The sequence below is a fragment of the Haemaphysalis longicornis genome, unplaced genomic scaffold (genome assembly GCF_048455015.1).
Source record: "Haemaphysalis longicornis isolate Haplotype H1 unplaced genomic scaffold, Haemaphysalis longicornis Haplotype H1 scaffold_2, whole genome shotgun sequence".
NCBI lineage: Eukaryota > Metazoa > Arthropoda > Arachnida > Ixodida > Ixodidae > Haemaphysalis > Haemaphysalis longicornis.
Genome location: NW_027526295.1, coordinates 108,762,950 through 108,784,524, shown reverse-complemented (window position 1 = coordinate 108,784,524; position 21,575 = coordinate 108,762,950).

Sequence of the window (21,575 nt, the reverse complement as noted above, 5' to 3'; positions counted from 1 at the left end):
ACCAGTAAAAAGTATTATCGGCAGTGATTGTACCAATAGCTTGCTCGACTAGAGTGAGGACAAAATAAAATTAGAAAGGCTGTGCGTAAGCGTAGAGTGCTCCATGAGCTGAAAAGCCTCATTCATCGAGTTGGACATCTCATTCGCCATGCGGACACAGGTACTCATGCCGATACAGCATCAATAACCGATACGCCGCAATCATTTTGAATGTTTATTAACACGTATAATTACCTATGAACCGCTTTATCTTACTCCAAGCGAAGAAAAATAGAAGTGGCTTATATTGCCGCGAAATATGCACTGGATTTGTTTGTGTCGTATTTAAAGAACCGGCGCGAGGCACGAGTTATAAGGTCGGCGATCTGCATACGGAATAAACGCTTACGTTAAAGGAACACACACACTGGTACACACAAATCGATGAACTCACGCTATCACCGTTACCGACCAAGGACTGAAACTAGCTACTGGTTTTATACCAAGAAAGGTCATCAAGACTACCATAGAAGAAGTTATTGCACTTCTACAAACAATGGGGAAGGAGCGCTGCACCATTATCTCAAACTTGCAGACTGTGTGTGAAAATGCATTTCAACGACAGTTGCGAACATCTGTGTTTTCAGTATTACTTACTGGTAATCTACACTATTTGGGCACAGGATTACACGTCTTTGGAAGGAAAGAGTAAGCATCATATTTCAGATGCCCTAACGCACACCGGGCGATTGTTCGCGGATTGCAGGAGTAATTCTATGTGCCCACCCCACTAAATTATTCCAAGAAGATACTCAGGCATTGGAACGTTACAACTGAAAGTTAAGAACCTTTTCACCCTCAACATTTCAAGTTGTCTCACAAATTCGTGCTTGTCCATTGATAGCTTTAGCACGTTTCATATGCTACTACATAACACTCTTCACACGTCACTACATACGCATACTATTGTAAATGTTTGCTCGGGCCTTGTCTACCACACTTGTGCACGAGTGTCGAGGCACATGGTCCATTTGCCTAAATTACAATCACTCAAATTAGCAACGACAGTGTCCTCTATGCAGTTCAATCCCGGGTCGCCAACAACTATGCACAGGGAAAAACAGAACGCCACGAACAAAGCTTCTGGTCTAATCAGGCTCCCACATGGTGGCCCACCAAACTATCTTGGGGGTTGTAATAGATGTTGATTCGTCATCTAATAATACAAAAGTTACTCCTGCGAGAAAGTATGCAAATATAGTTTACATTGGCACCATATACAACAAATCTATCCAGCCTCTAATGCATTCAAAGCATAAATGTTTGGCCACAACTAAGAAAAGAGGCAGTATATCACACTGGGCTTCCTGTGCCGGTTACGTTCATTTGTAATAAAGGATCATACTAGTAATCGTTGGCGAACTTAAACTTTTTGGATTCATAACGACATGAGCGGGAACACTACGATAGCTTAACCGAATCTTATGTAAAAAAACTCTGTGGTTGCTTTTGTATTGTACCGAAAACTCAACGCCAGGTAAACAATTTTTGAGTCTATATGGTGCGTTGCCTTGTGTTTTATAGGTGCGACACAACGAAACTGAAACATTTTATTTTGTTTATCGCCGCAGTTCGCAGTTTTGGGGGCAACTGGCGAGGATAATTGTGCTATCAGGGTTGGGCATCAACTACGTCGGCGCAATAAAAAAAGGGAGGTGTTGTGGTTCCTTCGCTGCGGTGAGGTAGCACTGGATAGTTGAACAGAGTGAAACATTGTATATAATACGTATATTCGGAAGTGTATACATAAAGAAAATTTCTACGGCAGCTGGCAGGATATGCACAACCTCCCACATTTTTAGTACTGTAGCCGGAGCGATGACCGATCGCCATGTCAGCGCCTTATCACGGTGTGAACGCAGAGCAATTGAGTAACAGTTTGCACTTCATTTGACTTAAAGGGATACCGGCAACGAAGTTACAATCAATACGACATTATAACGTACTTCAAAAACATGATGGAAACAGCAGGCGATGAAAAGATGATGAATACATGATGGAAACAACTCACGAAAAAACAGCAAAACAACAAAAATCAAGACTTGGATCCTTTAACCCATTAGCGACCCGTTTTATCTTTTCTGAAATTCGGCACACCTCAGGTCATTTTTTAGCTTATATGCCTCTAAAGAAGCTACTCTGAAACTATCATTGTGAACGCGTTCTTTGTTTTCAAAATAGGGCCAGTGACCATATGGTCATGCTTGGCTCTTGGGTTACAGCAAAAATCAGAAAGCGACAGATTTTATTTCAGGCCTTGGCACATCGCAAAAAAACATGATTATTAACTTGTGAGGCATTTATTTAGTGTGATATGGCATGAAGCACGGAATGCACATGCCGAAGTCACATTTAGTGCACTGCGTGCGCACCGAACTGATGCAGTTGTCTCCACTGCACCTGCGCGTTTGCCATTTGCCACAGTTTAAACAGAGTGGGCTGTTTGATCATACCGTAGACCACAAAGCACACTGTCACCGAGCATGGCCTTCTTCAACAACCTGGTGCTTTTGGCTTGTTATCCCATCTTGTGAGGTAGCTTTGAGCGATTTCCCTTCGGAATTCAAATTGAGTGATTTTGGATCCGGTGCTGCGGAAAAGCGCCAAGCTGTTGCTTATGGCTACGTCGCAAAACCGAGTGAATATCGGCCACTTCAATTTCTTGACGGGAATTGAAAGTTGGTAGGCGGCTATATTTGCATCCATCTGCTCAATGCTTCCCATAAAGCAGTTATATAGGGTAACGGCATCAGAGCGAGACACTTTGATCCTTTGAGATCGAACAATTCCGGTGGCGAAAGCTCCCTATAGGCGCTGAAGTTTGCATCTGGAAATATTCCGAAGCTTTTCACACAGTCACTATATTCTTCCATTTGGTACTTGAGCGTGAATTAGCGTGAGCGCTTTTCTTTTCTACATGAGGAGCCATTTGGCGATTCCTCGCTTTTGCTTTTCCCGCTCTGCTTCACCTTCATCAGAATCGCATCCACCAATACGACGGCCGTGGGTAAGAACTGTTTCAGCCCCTGCTCTAAGCTGCCTACTACTGAGGTTGTCGATGAGGCCACCGTTATCCTCATCTGCGGTATCTTCTTCCGAGCAGATGATGGCCTCCGGTGGCTCAATGTAAATAGCTGGCACATCTTCGCCACGCCATCCTCTTCGAGTATTGTGGCTATTTCTTTTAAATGCAACCTAGGAAGACAAGAAATTTACACATGAGCGCCGCGGAAGTACTCTGCAAGGAACATAATGGAATTAACAAAATCAGGCAAAATACGGAGCCTAAGGTCCCAGCGTGACCATATCGCCACACGTAAAGTGACACGGTTTTCCACTAACACATCAATTAATCTCAATGAAATTGCCACCGGAGATTGCATAGTGTAAGTGCTCTGCCACTACAGGTATTACACGCTATTGCTAAATAGAATATAGCGAAGACATCCGCTTACCCGCGAGAGCGATGCATGTCGACGCACCAAAAAATACCGCACAATTTATTGACGCCTTTTAAGCAGCTTCCAAAATAAACATAGACATATTCTGCCACCTGGTGTATGTAACGAGTAACTTATCAAAAAGCGTTGTTCCGTAATGTTGGCGCGTGTTTTGAAACCTGAAGAAATGGGAACGCGTCTTGGAGATAAGCGTGGCCATAAGGTCACGCTGGTACTTAATGAGTTAGTCGTGGCATGATTAGCAGTCATGTAAGCATGTAAGAGTGATGGGGAGTAGAAAATGAAAAAAAACCCCGCCACCTTACTAAACTACCGCGGGAGTAAAAAAATCCGCCAACGTAGGGTAATGCGGAAGAATGTTAGAAAGGTGCGGTTATTTTTAGGCCGCTCAAAAGTGTGAGAAAGAGAATATGTCAGTTTCCAGGAAGTTGCTATTCTCCCTTTTAAACATAGGGGTGAAGTCCAATATTTTTATATAAAATTTGTTTACGTTAGTTGGCAGCCAATTGTTATTGTTCTAAATAGGTACAATGGTGAAGCGCATTATTTTTATGTAGAATATCTTGGTTACAATGCATTTCTCATCCTTCCATGTAAGGTCAATTGTAAATCGCAATGTTCTTCCGCATTACGGCGGACTCTTCCAAAAATCGGTTGGTCAGTGAAGGAAGTTACAAAATTATTGATTGGAACAGGTGTAACAAACAGAAAACATTTTTTCTTCCGTCATCTGCAGGCACCCATGTGTTGTAGATGTGTATCTTAACGGTATTTTTTGCGCACTAGAAACGGGGACACAGAAAAAGGTGACACGAACACAAGCGCAGACTAACAACTGAATTTTATTAAAAAGATATCCCATTTATACCGAATACATTTATTATTCGTTGCCACAGAAGGCTTTACTTCAGAGTGTGAGGGAGTGTGTTGAACAGGATAACGACGATCCTTCCGCAATAAGTGTGGAATGTCGCTGGAGACCTTCCTAGAAGTACTGTGTATGTATCTCGAGAGCACATTTGTACAGTACAAAAACACATTGTTCCTTCAAAAAAGCGGAGTATGCATAGGGTCGAAAGTAGCCCCTGTTTTAAGCACTATTTTTTTGAATAAGGTGGACCGACGTGTGAACACTGATTTAGAAGGAAGTCAGCTGATTGATGATTGATTGATTGTGGGGTTTAACGCGCCGACGCAACGCAGACGATGAGGCGCGCCGTAGTGGAGGGCTCCGGATTAATTTTGACCACCTGGGGATCTTTAACGTGCGCCGAAATCTCGTACACACGGGCGTTTTTGCTTTTCGCCTCCATCAGAAAAGCGGCCGCCGCGGCCGGGAATCGAACCCGCGACCTCGTGCTCAGCAGCGCAACGCCTTAGCCACTGAGCCACCGCGGCGGGAAGTCAGCTGAAAATCTTCAGATACGTAGACGATTATTTGGTCCTTGGCAGTAACATGGAACTGGAAGAGTTGAGAGCAAAGGTGTTAGATGCTTTTACTGTAAGAGGTGAAGGGTTGAGCTTCACGTATGAGATGCCAACAGACAACTGTTTGCAGTTTCTGGACGTTAAAGGGACACTGAAGTGAATTAGTGAAACTCCCGTTTTTGCTTGCACTGCGTAGACTGGCTCAAATTAGCACACTTTTCATCGTTTATCCGGTTGACAAATCCGTAATTATTTTACAAAGCGCGAAAGAAGAAAAACTACCATGCGCGGTTTGCGGCGGCCGCATCAACTAAGGCTGTGACGTTGGGAGGAGGGGCGCCGTGATTGGACGATGCCCAAGGTGAGCAATCAAACAAGTTTCGGTTTCGGTTTCGGTTCTGTAAAACATAACCAATGGCGTTGCTGGATGGGCATTCTCAATATCTCAGTAATCATCGTACCACGCTTCTGCCATGTTGTCGGCTGTAAAATGCACAAGATAAGCCTCCCAGGACGGCTTGTAGTCGTAGCATTCACTAGCCGAGACCTACGCAGTGCATGAACGCCCTCCGCGTACCCGCAGACGCCCAAATGTCATGCGCTTTTCCCCCATATTTCGAGCTTTCCTCCCTCATTCCTGTATCGTAAAAAGCGTGTTCGTACCAGCCCAAGGGTCTGTTCATTCTGGCCTGTGCCCACTGCCTGCAAGCAGTCGGTGCTTATGGCAACAGTACACCAACGAGAACTCGCTAGCGCATCAGTGCCAGCCTGCGCGCGTTTTGTGAACTAGTTCGTGGAGCCATGAACGTTGCGGCCCTAAAAAAGGTGAACTCAATATATAAAATATCGGCGGAAAACGAAAAAGTTAACTTACGAAAAAGTTAACTTACAGAAAAAAAAAAGCACCTACCCGCGGGGATTCGAACTCCTGACTTGCAAAACACTCGCGGTGGCATATCTAGCGCCCCGAACAACTCGGCCACGGAGCTGGCTCCGCTGGCCATGGTAATATAGGGTATATATTGTACAACCGGATTACACTTTTATTTAGTTTTGGCATTTCAAGCAGCGTAGGTGACTATTTGTTGTACTACGCTCGTGCAGTAAGCGTCGCCCGAGTTTCCACAGTAGCTCACGTCTAGCAATTGCATTTCGTAGACGTAAAAGCGTTCGTAGATGCGTAGTCGTGCTGCTGACCGCTGTGCACTCTTGCTCCGTGCCGCTGTGCTTGTTCGCCCAGCGCAAAAAAGTGCTCTCCGCGCCCTAGTTTTACGCTGTACGGTAAAAATATCAGTTGATTTTATTTCCTTAGTACCTACATTGACTTCGCTGACTCTTCTCCCGCCTTCAAGAGGCCTTATATTTTCCTACTGGCGTACCAGTCAGCGAAGCGTCGCATGTGGGCTTGTGCAGCGCTTGTGTGAAGCGACCTTGACTTGGAGCTAGATACAGTGTACAAACAAACCAAGTAAAGAAAGGCACATTCTTCCATTCACAAACGTGTCCTGGCTTCGTTTCAACTAAGCGAACGAATTGCGACGACCCGTCGACGGCCGGCAGACGAAACGCTCGGCCGACTGACTCTGTCTGAACGCCGGGGAGCCGTGCAGTAGCGCAGCCAGCCAATTGCCAGCTCATCCCCTCCTGACGTCACACGAAAACGCCACAGAAAATGGGCGAGCGTAAAGAGAGGAGGACCACATTTTCGAATTAGTTTTTCTACTAAATAAAATCGCGTAAACGCGCCTAGAGTGGTCGAAACATGGCCTGGGGACTCCGGACTACGATTTGCGCTAGTAATCCCGCAATGTTTACATATCACTTCAGTGTCCCTTTAAATTCAGGTTTCAAGACCTGCATGTTTGCTGGAGCTACTCGCGGCGCATGGAAAAACCCCTATTGCCATACGCGTCTGCCCATTCAAGAATAATAAAAAGTGGAATAGCGATGAGATGCTTCCAATCAGCTCTCACCAAGACGTGCAAACACAAGATAGGAGAAGCGTTCAGAGCAGGAACAGCGCCTTAAAAAGGCAGGGTACCCTACTTCGTTGCTGCTAACGGCAAGTGAAAGACTACTGAAGAGAATAAAATTGGAGGGCAAGGAGAAGGAAAAAAGCGCCGCGAAAAAGAAAGTAGCAGTTATCCCGTATGTGCACGGCCTCTCCCACAAACTCAAAAAAGCCGCAGCACTGTACAATGTGAATGTCGTCTTTTCGGCAAGAAACAAAGTGGGACGTGTTTGCCCGGCGGTGAATAAATTATATGAAGAAGGCGTAAGCAAGAAAACAAAAAGGTGTTCTATGAGCCACAAGATGAAGGTTGTAGAATGTAAAAAGAATGTTGTGTACAAAATCCCTTTCACGTGTGGGCAGCACTATATCGGGCAGACGGGCCGATGCGTTAACAACAGGCTGAGGGAGCATTTGTCAAGCCTAAAAGGACGCCCATATACACATTTGGCAATGCATTGTGCGAAATGTACTTCAGGAAAGTGCGGCGCTATGTTTGATAAGACAACCATTTTGTTCGTTCACCCAAATCGGGCTACCAGGGAGATTATGGAAGCATGGCACATGTGTAAAATAACGAAAGGGTGCGTAAGCAATCCGTCTATCGCCTTGTCACAAAAAGAGATTGACTTGCCAAACAGCATGAAGTAGGTTGTTCAATAAATAAAGTGTTTTTAGTGATTAGACAATGTGTGCACCATTCTGACCATGCGCAGTGTTCATAGGAATGACGTTGAGGGTATAAATGTGATATTTTCTTAATAAAATTCAGTTGTTAGTCTGCGCTTGTGTTCATGTCACCTTTTTCTGTGTCCCCGTTTCTATTGCGCAAAAGATACCGTTAAGATGTCAAACCAACTAGCCCGCCTATCCGTCTTATTACAGTAGATGTGTAATTATTCATACAATGTTTTTCCGTTGAAGTTCTAAATACAGTCGGCAGTTTGCTCATTTATGCAGTTCGATGTACATGTGATTATGGCAACCGACTGACGACATGAAAATTCACAGGACACGTGACAGGTGGACCTGTACAGGCCTGTTCTCTGGCATCATGGACAGTGAACGAATTGTAAAGTGGATTAGGTTAACCACGGTGTGATAGTTTTTTGGATGTGTTCTGAACACGGACGGTGATTACACCACAAAACATTTTTGTCCGAACGATTGCCCATACGTTACTACCTTTTCGAAAATATTTCACCGCCCTTCTTGGACTTCACTCTAAGTGTACCTGCATGAGCGTGCCTTATTGTAACACTCAGGAATTTAAGTAGGCACAGTTTCTCTTCACTTTCAGAAACTTAATTGATAGCCAAGTAAAAAAAAGAGCTGTATCCGTGGGTTGCTTAATGAATGTGAAGCCTTTGATCCGTAGTTCACGTAAAGACATTGGCCGAGAGTGAATGTTGGTCTTTTATCACAAACAATTCTGTTTCACATGACGGGTATAACTTCAATTCCACGCTCTTTGTTTTATGTCGGTGCGCCCATGGGCCAAGCGATTGAGGGCGCATCCGCAAGTTAAATACACACAAGCGAAGTATGGACCACGGTTACCCAAACCTCAAAACAAACGGTGAAGTGCGTATGCTCCTAGCAGCAGCGGCGTATCGCGTAGCATGGTACATGTCTGCGGTGTCACCATGCGGTCGCGGCAGAGTAGGGCATTGTAGGGTAGTGTCTGCTCTTTTCTAGCTCGGTGAAACCGCGACCGGATAGGCTTTACAGCGTTTCTTAAGCATTTCTTTTCCTTGGGCTACTCGAAGGCCGAAATTTTGGTCTATCTGTCTCTTGATCTGTCTGTCCCTCTATTCAGTCGCCAGACCAAATTTTGAACAAGACGTTTATATCACCAAGACCATTTGTAAGCATCTAGGTCTGGTTGCACTGTTCATTCTTGTCAACATTGTTGGACTAAAACAAACCATTGCACATATTGTTGGAATAGAATAAATACATAAGTGGCATTGGCAGTGTTCCTTAATCGAGAAATACATAGATGCATGATTTTCGTGATAGCAAGTCAAATATTACACCCGCTGCATCACGCCGGCGCATGCTATCGCCCACGCCACTGTAGCTCCTACCGGTATTTTAAGTTACTCAACAGTAATGAAAGGTTCTAGTAAATGGTGCATGAACCGCACGTCGAGCAGGGAGCCTGGGTGCTCGCGCTTGACCCCGCGGGGAGTGGCGGGAAGAGTGTGCGTCCAGGCAACCTAGCATGGAGAAGAGCCTCATACTGGATCAGTGGAACGCGGTATCCTGGAATTGATTTATTGGGCAGGGCTGCCAAACTACTGTCGTCTTGAAACGCCATTTTCAAACAAATGAGCAGATGCGTGGCAAGTTCTTTTTTTTGAGGCGCTCACTCCAAACACCTGCGCGTGGTCCTCTTGCCTGCTCGCCACATTCTCTCACATTTATTCGCCTAGAATTTTTTTCCCTTCTCAAATTCACCAAACGAAGCTTTCTGTTAACGTTCGGCACGACTACAGCGCAAGAATAAACAGCTGCACTGTTAAAAAAGTGCTTCCAGTGATCCCGTATTTTCGTGAATTGACTCACAGAGTGGTGAAGGTCCGTGAGAAGGCTGAAATGAAGGTTATTTTTTCTTCGCGTGAAGGAAATTGATAAGGTTGCGCCGCTTTAATGCCTATGCAGCTCCCCGTTGACAAGAAGCACATAACTCGTTCAAGGCATGTGTGGGAAAAGTTGTGTGCTCAATTCAACTGCATTGTGATAAGTCTATGTCGGGCAAAGAGGTCGTTCCTTGAAACTTTGATTCCGTCAGCATGACTAAAATGTGCATAAGGTTCTCAAACGCCACTTGGCCATTCACTGGTTGCGAGTGCGTGTGGGCTCTCGTTTTTAAGTGCAGTTCCGTGATTTTTTGGCAAGCCGATCACAAGACAAAACAAATTATTGCTGCGGCTTCACACATCTGAGACGCATGCACGATCGCATTGTCCATGACCCTACCTGAGAAGTTTGTCTATCTGAAAGCGGGTGCCTTCCACTAGACACTTTCTCGTGCTCCTTATTTAATGTCACATCCTTGTGCGTTACATTGTGTGTGCGAATTTCATAGTTCATTGCTTTTCACTTCATTGTCGTTATAAATTTGTCCTGCTTTCGTGTTTAAATTGGTGCCTTTGTCAATAAAGCCCGATTAAAAGTTAGTGCGTGTGCTAGTTACGTCCTTCTGTGCTTGTCCGTATTTGTGTGCTACAAGAAGTTATGGGTCTCTGGATATTGTACACATCCACCATTAGGTTCGGAGCAATGGGGTGCAAACGTTTTCCTTCCTATTAGCACGCTGAGCTCAGTGTCATAACGACGAACACAAAGTTAACGAGAGGGTAGCACGAAGAAACTTTATTTGTGTGAAGTCGTGGGGGGCTCAAAAGCACTCGCTAAACGGTCTATGCTAACGCAATCAGATATGCCACAATCTGTTCGAAATATTTAAAATATGTAATAAATGTGCCGACTCGCTCAGAATAGCACGAGAATAGTCTGTGAACTGGGGAGGTCCTTTTATGTGGAAAGAAAACCGGGTCATTAAGGAAATGCTCTGCCTCGCTTACTGAATGGCCATCAACCGTGTACTGGCCAGTACGACTGCCATGTGCAGAGCTTGGTAGCCGAGTTTGGTAGCCAGGCTGTGAGTTAGTCGGAGTATGGAGCAAAGAAGACATATCCTCCCGAAAGAGCTTTCCGAAAATAGCCCTCTCCGTAGTCCAGATCAATGCAACTTTCTCCGCAAATTTTCGCGCGTTTTCCAGCGGGGAAAATAAAGCCTCATTGCCATCTCGTCCTTTATTAACGATGTTCACGTACAAAGTAACGCATGGCTGCACCTTTTTGCCATTGAGATGATGCACTAGCTGCTTCTTGGTGTTGATCTCTGCCAAAAATGCTGGGATGCTACGGAATGCTGTAATGCTCGCCTGAAAGTATATTCCTACTGCCAACATAGTGATCAGACAAACTGGCAATACAATTCTAGTGGCGAAAATGCGAATTATCGCCTCCGGTACACCACCAGTGCCCAGAAATGTACTTACAAAATACATTGCTGCAGAAAACTCAGGTAAACATTGCGTCGGATATAGCGCGCACTCAATTCGAATCACAAAGACAATACCCGGATATAAAATGCCCAGGACGCACCCGCAGAAGAATAAGAACACCCGCGAATCTGAAAATCCCGGATGCACGGCAGTGCGAGAGCGGACGATGAAGCACAGGGAAGTGGAGTATAGAGGGCGTACTTATAGAACGAGCAGCGAGTCGCACCTGGTTTCAAGAAAGCGTGCAGGAAGAGGTGTACCTTCTCTCTCGGAGAAGAACGTAGCCGCTTGTGTACGCGCACTTCATTGCAATCTTACTAATATAAGCCTTATACGCATTCAGAACTGCTACGGCATCGGGGAATGCCATTTTGTTGCTTTGTAAAGGTGGTGAGAACTTGGTGTTTGCGCAGTTAGCACGGATGTGTTCCGTGAACGCTTATGCTATCGCTACGATTCTAGGGTATTTATTGTCGTTTTGCCCAGTTTCGTGGAAATGTTTTTCTGGACACTGCCGACGATACGTCTCGTCTGGCAAGAGTTGAAGGTGTCTAGGGGATAATTTATATCATTCGCATTTGCTGTGGTCACGTGACACATATTACCACAATGATTCTTCAGAACGTATAGGTGTTCCCGCACTTCGACCAACAACTCGATGTGGGGTGGCAGTTTGCTGTTGCGTGTACTGCATTAAGCATCTGGCCAGAGAAAGTAGCAACCAGTGTTGTACACGTTCCTCTAAAATAGGAACGAAAGCTCGTTCCACGTTCCTTCCCAATTTTGAAACAAGTTCCCGTTACAAGTTCCTTTATTGCGAAAGGAACGCGTTCCAGCTCCACTTCGAAAATTGGAACGTGTCGTTACATTAACGTTACAATTAGGTTTCTAAATTAAAATATAGTGTCGGATAATCCTGGGGCGAAACTAAGTCAGAAATGTAAAACTCACATCGAATTACGTATATTCTACGAATATTAACACCGCCGGCAGCAGATTATCTGGAGATGAAAATAATCAAAAGAAAATCTCCTTGGCGAATTTTTTCAGGGAGCACCGGACAAACTCCACACGGCTCTAAGACATTTCGGTGCAGGATGTTTCGGTGCGGAAATTTCGGAGTACGGACATATCGGTGTACGGGCGTTTAGGTGCACGGACATTTAGGTGGCAAACTTTCCGGCGGCAAAATTATCCGGTACTTGGCTCTTTGCGACACCCGTAATATTTTTATTTCCGCTTAACGTGGGCTATGGACAACAATCTGGAGCAGTAAATTTATTTTTGATTTTTTTTTAGGAATTATAAATTTATATATTTTTGTTTAATACCTATTTCTCGGGACACCTGTTATGCAGCCGACTGAATTCTTTAGCACAATTTTTTTTTATTTACGACAGGTTGTTAATTTATACTCGGTCTACTTTTGCTAGGACAATTAACCGGTGTTTACGATGGTCCGACGCTTTTTTCTTTTTTTTTTAATTACGCAACCTTAAATTACATAAATTACATGCAGGCTCTCAATATCCAAAACGTAACAAACATTAGCTAGCCACCCAGAATGCAGAAAACCTTATGAAGGGTATTACGTAGGCTGGTCTGCCTTGATAAAATGAATTTGCGAGCACTGGTCTAGGATATTGTCGTGGCGGAAGGACGGGCCTTTTTGAAAACAGCCGCAGCTTCTAATGTCCTAAATGTTGATTAAGCGCGTACGAGTTGTGCATACAAATTGCACCCATCCTGTTCAGGGAAACCAACCTTCGTTTTAGGTTAACATGCCTACATTCACCACATTCTAATTCTTTGTCCTAGCGACTCCCCCCCCTCCCCACCTGCACGCTCGAATCTCGACCAGATTTCTTTTTCAGTCATGTTATTTTCTGTTTCCCCTGAAAATCCTACAGGCGTGGCGGAGTTCACGGTCTCCGAAAGCCTCACCGCAATGACACAGGAAAATGCTTTACATTCACCAGGAGATCACGAAACCTCTATAATGTGCAACAAAAATCCACCCAAAAAGCCGTTGAGAACAAAATGACCACTATCGTTCGCTGGCTACGCCCTTCCGCGCGTCACGGTCATACCGCTGCCGCTCCCACACAAGAAGTCGCTCTTTCTTCGCCTTCAGTCTTCCCATTGGGAATTAACTCTTCAAGTCGCGAATATCATGGACATCCCAGGCATTCATTGCTTTCTCCCATTATAAGGAACAAAAAAATTGAATAGGCTAGTGTGACGAGAGCGGCCACAGTCGTCTTTAGGTTTTCGAAGTCCAGTTGACGCAATGGGGAACCACAAGTGACACCCCTCTCTCTCTACCAAGGGGGCTGGTAGCTGGCGGGGCTCAGCCTTCCCCTCCCCTAAGTAACGCCACCGTAAGTGCGATTATTAGGTGGTTAGAACCGACACCGAATGCAATGAATACGATATATTAATTGAGAAAATAATTAAAACGGAATGCACACGCGCTAAATCTACCTCTTTTTCTGTTTTTTTTTTCACGGATGTTTTGCTGGGGGCGGGAAGGAGGATGGACTAAAGGCAGCAGCGTCTTGCACCGTTGGGTGAAGGTAACGCAAAGCGCTTTGGTAACACTTAAAGTAGTAGAGTTGTTGACATAAATGTTAAAATAAAAAAAGATTGAACGGATGCAAATTAAAAACGTTAATTTTTACCATCTACTACAGAAATTTGGTTTTACGTGGCAATGCTTCGCCAGGGTTTAGCGCTCGTTTCCACACGCGGCGGCGCAAGCACAAGTCTCGAACGTGAAATCATATCAAGTCACGAAATTACATATTAAAGCTAAAATTTTCAAAAGAATGCCTGGGACATCCAGTGACTCAAAGTGTCTGGGCCAAGACGTATTGCACCAAAATGTCCGTGCACAGAAATGTCCGCACCGGAACGTCCTGCACGTAAATGCCCGACATGGAAATCTCCGGATCCCGTATTAGGCAATCTTTCCCCGCCAGGGACCAATTCTATCGGCCAGACGCGCGTCCTGGCCTCCCCAAGCAAACGATAAAAGGTGAAAAGCATTCTTGCGGCTACGCTATTCACCCGTCGAACGCAGCGTAAGTTCAACCAGAATGAAAGCAAGCACAAGCTGCGGCCTGCTGCGTGGTTATGTTCCTGCCTTTGACCTTCGAGGAAGCACTGACGGCTGACGGGCAAACTGCCCAGTTTATAGAAAGAGAAACGCAGTAGCGACTTGTGGATTTTCGTACTCGAGCCTCGGCATCAAAAACAGCCAAATCCTAGTGATGTAACGGCAGGAACGCCCTGCCTGCCGTTCCATAAAAAACGTAACAAGTTACCTTACAGCTCCACCGACCCTTAATGAAACAGTGGCGTTCCTCCGTTCCTCCAAAAAGGAACTAGTTCCAGGAACGCCGTTCCTTGTAACGCCGTTACGTACAACACTGGTAGCAACCAATAGCAGGATTAGAAAAAAAGGTACTGGGTACTCGAAATGTCGAGTGATGTAGCTCGAGAACTTGGGGCAGCAAGGACTTGCCTGCTCAATTCATGTAGGGTTAGAGGAGGCAAATATTTTAAAATGGAATCGTTAAAAGCCTTTGTAAAGATTTTGGTAATCATTACAGTTACTTGGGAATTTGGTATTTCCTGAACCTCATTCAACAGCTGGAATAACAGAGGTCGTATTGCCAATGCGTATTTTAAATTAAATGAACTCATTAAAAATACCAATGATCTTCTAGCTATGTAATTAAAATGTAACATAATTGAGGGTATTTGAAGTGCACACAAAATTTTTGTGGTCGGTTATCGGAAGGAGTTTGCTTTTCACTGATGAAAACGGGGCCCTTAGTTCGAAATGCTAACAGAATGCAATGTCCCCAGCTTTCACAGCACTAGTAGTAATGCAGCCGAAAACGCCCGCAGAGAAATGAGAAGGCTAGCAAATACACGTAATATCGAGAGCTGCTGTGGGTCTAGAAAAAGCACGAAAATTCGACAATTTCGAAAATATTTTGAAACTGGGTGGTGTTGCTCCTGACTACGTAAGTAGGCAGTGATCGGAACTCCAAAAGGGCTGCGCGTTCGATGTCGTTGGCGTGACCAAGTTTAATGGGCTGCCACTTTACCGACCATTTGTCTCCATGCGACCAATACTGCCATTTTTCTAATTCCTTCTTGCTTTTCTGATATGTGGAACTCCACCCGCCGCGGTGGCTCAGTGGCTACGGCGTTGCGCTGCTGAGCACGAGATCGTGGGTTCGATTCCCGGCCGTGGCAGCCGCTTTTCTGATGGAGGCGAAAAGCAAAAACGCCCGTGTGTACAAGATTTCGGCGCACGTTAAAGATCCCCAGATGCTCAAAATTAATCCGAAGCCCTCCACTACGGCGCGCCTCATCGCCTGCGTTGCGTCGTCGCGTTAAACCCTACAATCAATCAATATGCGGAACTCAAAGAGGTCGTTTTGTGAACGCTTGTTTTTGGAACCTGTCTGCTGCAATATCATCTAAGTGGCTGGAAATGCCTTGCCTAAGTGGGGTATAAAACATGACAAGGGGCCGTAGAACAAGAACGGATGAAACCGTGCTATAACCACATAAATAATTTTGAGTAACCTACAAATTGGACACGAAAAAGCTCTTGCAGATCTTGAGACCACGTATAGCCGGATATAAAAAAACTCGAAATGGATGAGCAAAAATAAGATTCCTCTACTTTGCTGGCGATAAAATAGGGTGACACGTGGCTCCTTCTGTATCGCACAAATACGGCGTTAAGGCAATGAAAGTAGCCTGTAGGGATAAAATAAATATTATTGACAAAGGAAGATACCCATACTCAATGTGCAATTGAAGTAGAGAACTTAGGTGTGATAGATTAGGTATTTGCTTTTTAGTCCAGGACCGGTAAATCAAACGCGCCCTTGCAAGTAGGCCGGGAATTAGTTTTGACTACGACATATATATTGAACGTGCGCCGAAGAGTAGGGAAAAGCGTTTTTTTCTCTTCAATCTCAGTACCAGCTGCCGGCTACAGCCATCGAATGAGTAGCCTAAGTTAGATGTGTCCAAGGGGACATGGTTTGGTGGTCATTGAAGAAAACATCCGGAGTACGTAAGCAAAAAATTGCTACTTCCGGTTGGTTTGATCGCTTTCGTTTACGTCACTATAGGTGCTATGTTGGTACACCCTTGCGTGATGGAATGTTGTAAACTTATCACCTCTCTTACTTTAAAAATCGCTGAGAGCAATTAACAAAAATAGTGATGGTTATGTCATATGAAACATCTACTTAGCACGCGGCGTTACACAGGGCTTACTGAACGGAATATTTTGGCCCCTGACGTCACCTTCCATTATAAAACATCAAATATTTCCAGGGAATTCCACCTGCGGGGCGCCAACTGCGCGATCGTAAACAAAGCAGTTTAGAGAGGTGTCCGTCCACGATGACACACCGCGTATGCAAGAATAGGAAGAACAGTACCGGAATTCCCCATCGTCTTCAGTTCTCCCATTACATGGTGGCAGGAACTAGGAGCGGCAACACCTATACCAGGAAGATCGGAGCCATTTGAAAGCATTCGGGAGGGCATGAAAACAAAGCGTCTCAAGCGGCCGAACTTAAAGGGGTCCTGAAATACCTTCCGCCGATGCATGGATGTACATGTACCCAAATAAAGCAATGTATTAGCAATCTCCTCCCCCAAGAATTTTGTTAAAGCGATGAGTATTAGCTGAGAAATCGTAAATCAAAAACCGCGCATTATCGTCGCTCCGCGTTTCCTCCTCCTTTCGACTTACTCTCCGCTGTTTATGGCGCGCGAGCCTTGCCTCCCATGATGCTGCGCTCCGCAGCGGTGACGTACTTCCGCTATTGCGCTGCTCAGACTGTCGTCTGCTACGGGCGAGCTTTGTTGACACCATGAATCCCACACTCCGCTCAAGGCTGGAAAAGCGAACGAAAAATCTGACCGCATGTCTGCGGTGCCCTGGCCTTGCCCTTTCGCGGTGTACGTTGCTGGCGGCACATGACTTTTTATCGGCGGCGAACTCGCAGCCGCACGGGGAGGGTCGTGCGCTCGTTCCCTTGATGCACCGCGCACTGTTTATCCAAAAAGCGCCGTATCAGATGTGGCCCCGCTGGTGCCGGGTCTTATTTTGCGGCGGTGGTAATTCCTGCCGGCGGCATGTGAAAAAGTCATATTAAACCGATACAGAACCCGTGCACAAAACGCTTCAATCATGTGACCAGTTCAGCTTGGGGCGACGCGTGGTGGAGAGCGGCAACGTTGGCAAAACATGTTCCGCCACGGCTCTGAGCTTTCTAGCGCTGGAGCGAGCGCCATTTCTTTGACAATATCAAACATCGGTTGCCCTGGCAACAAGGCACAAACCGCTCTAGAAGTCAGTTACGGTTGCGTGATCCCGGTTCAGTTTGGGGCCCCACCTTGCGACATATGGGCAATGCAGGCGTAACACTCACTCCCATTGGGAAGTGCGAGATGCGTTTGGCATTACAGGAGGCGATGGTGTGTGTGTTGTGGACGCCTTTGTTTCGCGATGAAATGCGACGTTTTGCTTCTGCGGGTGGATAGTGCTTCCCATGGTCTGGATTATCTTTCTCGAGCGACGTACGACTCAACCTCGCATGGGGTATGTGCAGTGTGCGTGGCTAAAAGCCATCGGCTTGTGCGCCAGAGTTAAGTGACTTGCTGTTCGTCCCCGCAAAGCGCGCGCGAGGTGGGTACCGAATTTACGACGGGCAGGAGGTAACCCATCCTCTGTCAATCGTGGTTCAGACTTTCAACGCATGTTGTGACGTTGTGTTCGTTAGAAACGCATCTCTGGATTGTTTTGAAGTTGAATAAAATGTATGCGTCAAACCCCGGCATTCGGCTCAGGGCGTCCTCTGCGATTGCACGAAAGAAGTGCCATGGGGCTTCAACGCTTCCTTTATGGAACGTACTCAGGTAACAGATATCCATGTCGTGTTATGGCCGTGCTGCATTCAATACAAACGCTTAACTGTTTGTTTTACACTTGTTTCGTTTGTCGTAAAATGCCCAAGCACTCCGGCACTCCGCTGGCAGATCAGCCGGCGAGCCGACGCTCAGCAGACGACTCATCTCTTTGCCGGAAGTGCGTGAAAAAGCCGCCCAATAGCAGGATGTCTAGCTCATGACGAACATCTGGGAATCGATGATGTAGACATGTGAAGATGGCGGCGTCCAAAAACACGAAGGAAAGGGTGATAAAAAAACGACAAACCTTGCAGCAAAAGTGTGAGCTTTCCGCTGCGCGTAAAAGAGTAATACTTGGCGCTGAGGACGTTGACGACCCAATCTAACGGTTGCGCTAGTTCATTTAGTGTGCTCAAAATGCCTTTCAGGGCCCCTTTAAAAGCCCCCCAAAACGCAATGCGGAAACAAGGCGTACCGGGCGTTCAGTTGCACATTCATAATTTCGCTCGACACACCCAGCACAAGACTTTGGTGAAGTGGGATTTCTATAGCTCCATGCAAATAGTATGTCAACGTCAACACTTTGCATTTAAATAAAACACTTAGTTCGAAGGTTCCAATTTTCAATTCTCACCCAGCGGTATAGGTGTAGTGATTGTTGGTCGACCTTCCGGCTTGCATGCCAACCGGAGTTCAGAGTTTGCTTTGCGATATTTATGGCAGAGAACGTGTTGTTGTTAAATAAAATGGCAACTTTGAATTGAAAGTTAGTAGTAAAGGAGGGAAATTGATATTTTTACAAGGTAGTCAATCAGAAGAAACACCTAAACTGGCTACACACCCCGGCGAAGCCAAGGTTGGAGTGATCCACGCTATAGACGAGCACCCGACCGGGACGGTCTTTGAATGCTGTCTGAATAACAGGAAGGGTGGATGTGCTTCCCGCTGCCAACTTTCCTAAAGCAGCCGTCTGCACAGTGAAAATCAACGCAACATGCTCCGCGTGTATACTCAGCTCGTTATAAGTGGCAAAACAGTCTCATTGGTCACTTCGTTGTTAACGTTGTTAAAGAGTAACACGTGGTAACTTCTTATCGGCCCTAAGTTGATCTACCTGCCGCGTGTTTTCGTCTATTTCTGCATAGATAATGATGGAATATAGCGGAATGTTGTTATGATTGTCTGAATGTAAACTCCATCAGTTAGCATAGCGATGAGCCACACTGCAAAATACAATTCTCATTGATAACGATCGAATTTTCAGCTTCAGGATTCATGGTCGTAAATATAAATGGCTTGCAAGAACAATGCGTCGGGAAGGCTTGCGAAATGCTTCGTTAAGATTAACGTGCGCTCAAATTGTATCCCCAACACAATGGTCATTTCCAAAATTGTCGTTGCCATCCGCACAGAAAAATAACGTTCTGGGCTCAGAAAATGCAGGATGCATTTTTGTGTGAGAGCCGCTTTTTCGGGCACGTTTTTTTGTAATCACAGTATTCGTAACCCTATAAGTACCGGGAAAATACAAAGTCCAAGCCAATACCGTTCTGTTGCCCTGAAGACGCGGTGGAAACTTAAATTTCGATATTTGGCAGAAATGCTTTTCCTGACCACTTATGCTACGGATCAGTTTTTGTTCGGTCTACTATTGTGTCTTCACCAGATCAAAGAATGACGGCTTTGTGACGGGCCGGGAAATGAAAAGAAAGAACAGAGAGAAAGTCAAGCTTTATTTTGCACAAAATAAGGCGTCGTTGGCTGTGTAACAAAAGCTGAGAGGGCCACGGAACACAAATCTTCAAGCAAGAAGCTATTCAGTCTGTAGTTGTGGAGCCTTTAGTGTATCAAATAATTTTTCTGATGGCTCTGCCATTACACAATAATTTCCAGGGCTATTCATTGCTTGGAATGTTGGAAATAACTGAATATCTTTAAACAACTAATAATATTAGTCTCTCGTTTACATCAAAACTAGGAGCGTGTAGAAAAGCATTGCTGGACTGGTACCTAAACAATTAGAAGCCATGTTACTGTGTCACCTATTATCACGAGCGCATTTTTGCGAGATTACAGTATAGCATATGAGAAAGTCTTCGAAAGTACAACATTGACCCGTTTCACGCAATTGTGCAAGTAGAGACCGGTCCAGGGGCCCCCATATTCACCGTTTATGATCTTGGGGTTTCCAAGCATGAAGCCATCAATCTCGGAGGTGTTGCATTTGGGTGCCTCTAAGACCTGTTCAAGTCCACCGCATGTGTCCAACGGCTGATTCTGACACAAAAAAAATGGCTTCAATACACGCTGTAAAGGTGATAGGAAAGGGAAGCTTTAAACGACACCCACAACAATTACCGATGCCACGTCACTTTAAATCACACACGGGGCTTTACAAAGAGCAGAACCAGAGAGTCGGGCAGCCGTTACCTGGAATTGGCGGGGGAGGCGTTTCGAATGCAGCAGCGTCAGCCACGACCGGGCTAGAGTGACGGACGCCATAGCTGTAGCCCAGCTGTGGGTCGGTACAAAGAAAACGGAGAGGAGCGTCTTTCGAAGGAGGAGAGAGCGGAACCCAGCCATCCTGTTGTGCTAGCTCAAGGCTACACCTTCGCGCGACACAAGCGCAGACACCGAAACGATTCGGCATGTCAGCTCAGTGATTCCCTTATACACCTAATTAAACTAGTTAATTTAGCAAGTTTGAGAATTGAAAGCTCAAGGAACACTTATCACAACTGTTTATTAGAACCAGTTTCTCCTTTCGCCTTTTGCAATACCTCTTAAAACACAATCGAACTGCTAGCATTTCACTAGAGGTCAGACGTCTTTACGTGGTTCCTACATTTAGTTTTCCCGCCCTGCAAACCAATCCTTAGCGTATTTTTGCAGTAGGAGTACTTAATCCTGTCGGGTCCGGATAACCCACGAGGTGCTGTCCAACACGTTAATCAAGCCGTGCGAAGAAGCGGGCAATGGACAAAAAGCTGCGCCAAAACAGGCTCAAAACAACCGCCGCTAAGGCAGATGACAAAGCCGATGGAATGGGCCCCGCCGTCGTGCCCGCCGGCGCGCAGGGGAAGCTGGGTAAGAGCGCGCGTTCCACGCGCCATCTACAGTGCGCTCCATGAGTTGAAACCGCCCTCCCACTCTTCAGCCGCGTCAGGAGGTTGTTGTCTTGCACACCGAGAAGGAACCATTGGCTGCTGGAGGTAGACAGCGTTGCTTTAAAAGCACACAAAAGGGCAGGTGGTCGGAAAAGGCACGTGATAACAGGCAGGCCAGGCTTGGGTACTGCTAGAGATAACGCCACCCGAATGCAATGTCCCCGCAGCAGGACTTCCTCCCAGTGAGGAAGAAAACTGGGGAGGTAAGTTCCATGCGGTGGAAGTAGAGCACATGTGGCGCGCTGGATATTCTCTTTTCCCACCAGCAGTTCTTCTATTGTGGGTACTCGAAGAATTCGTAGTAGCCCCGAAAGGTCTCTGTTGGCGGACGCAATCCGCCACTGTGTGGGCAGGAAGTATGTCTTGGCGAATCCACAACACACGGACAGGGCATGGGTAGGTGTCCATAGTTGCGGGAATGCATGCAGCCAGGGTT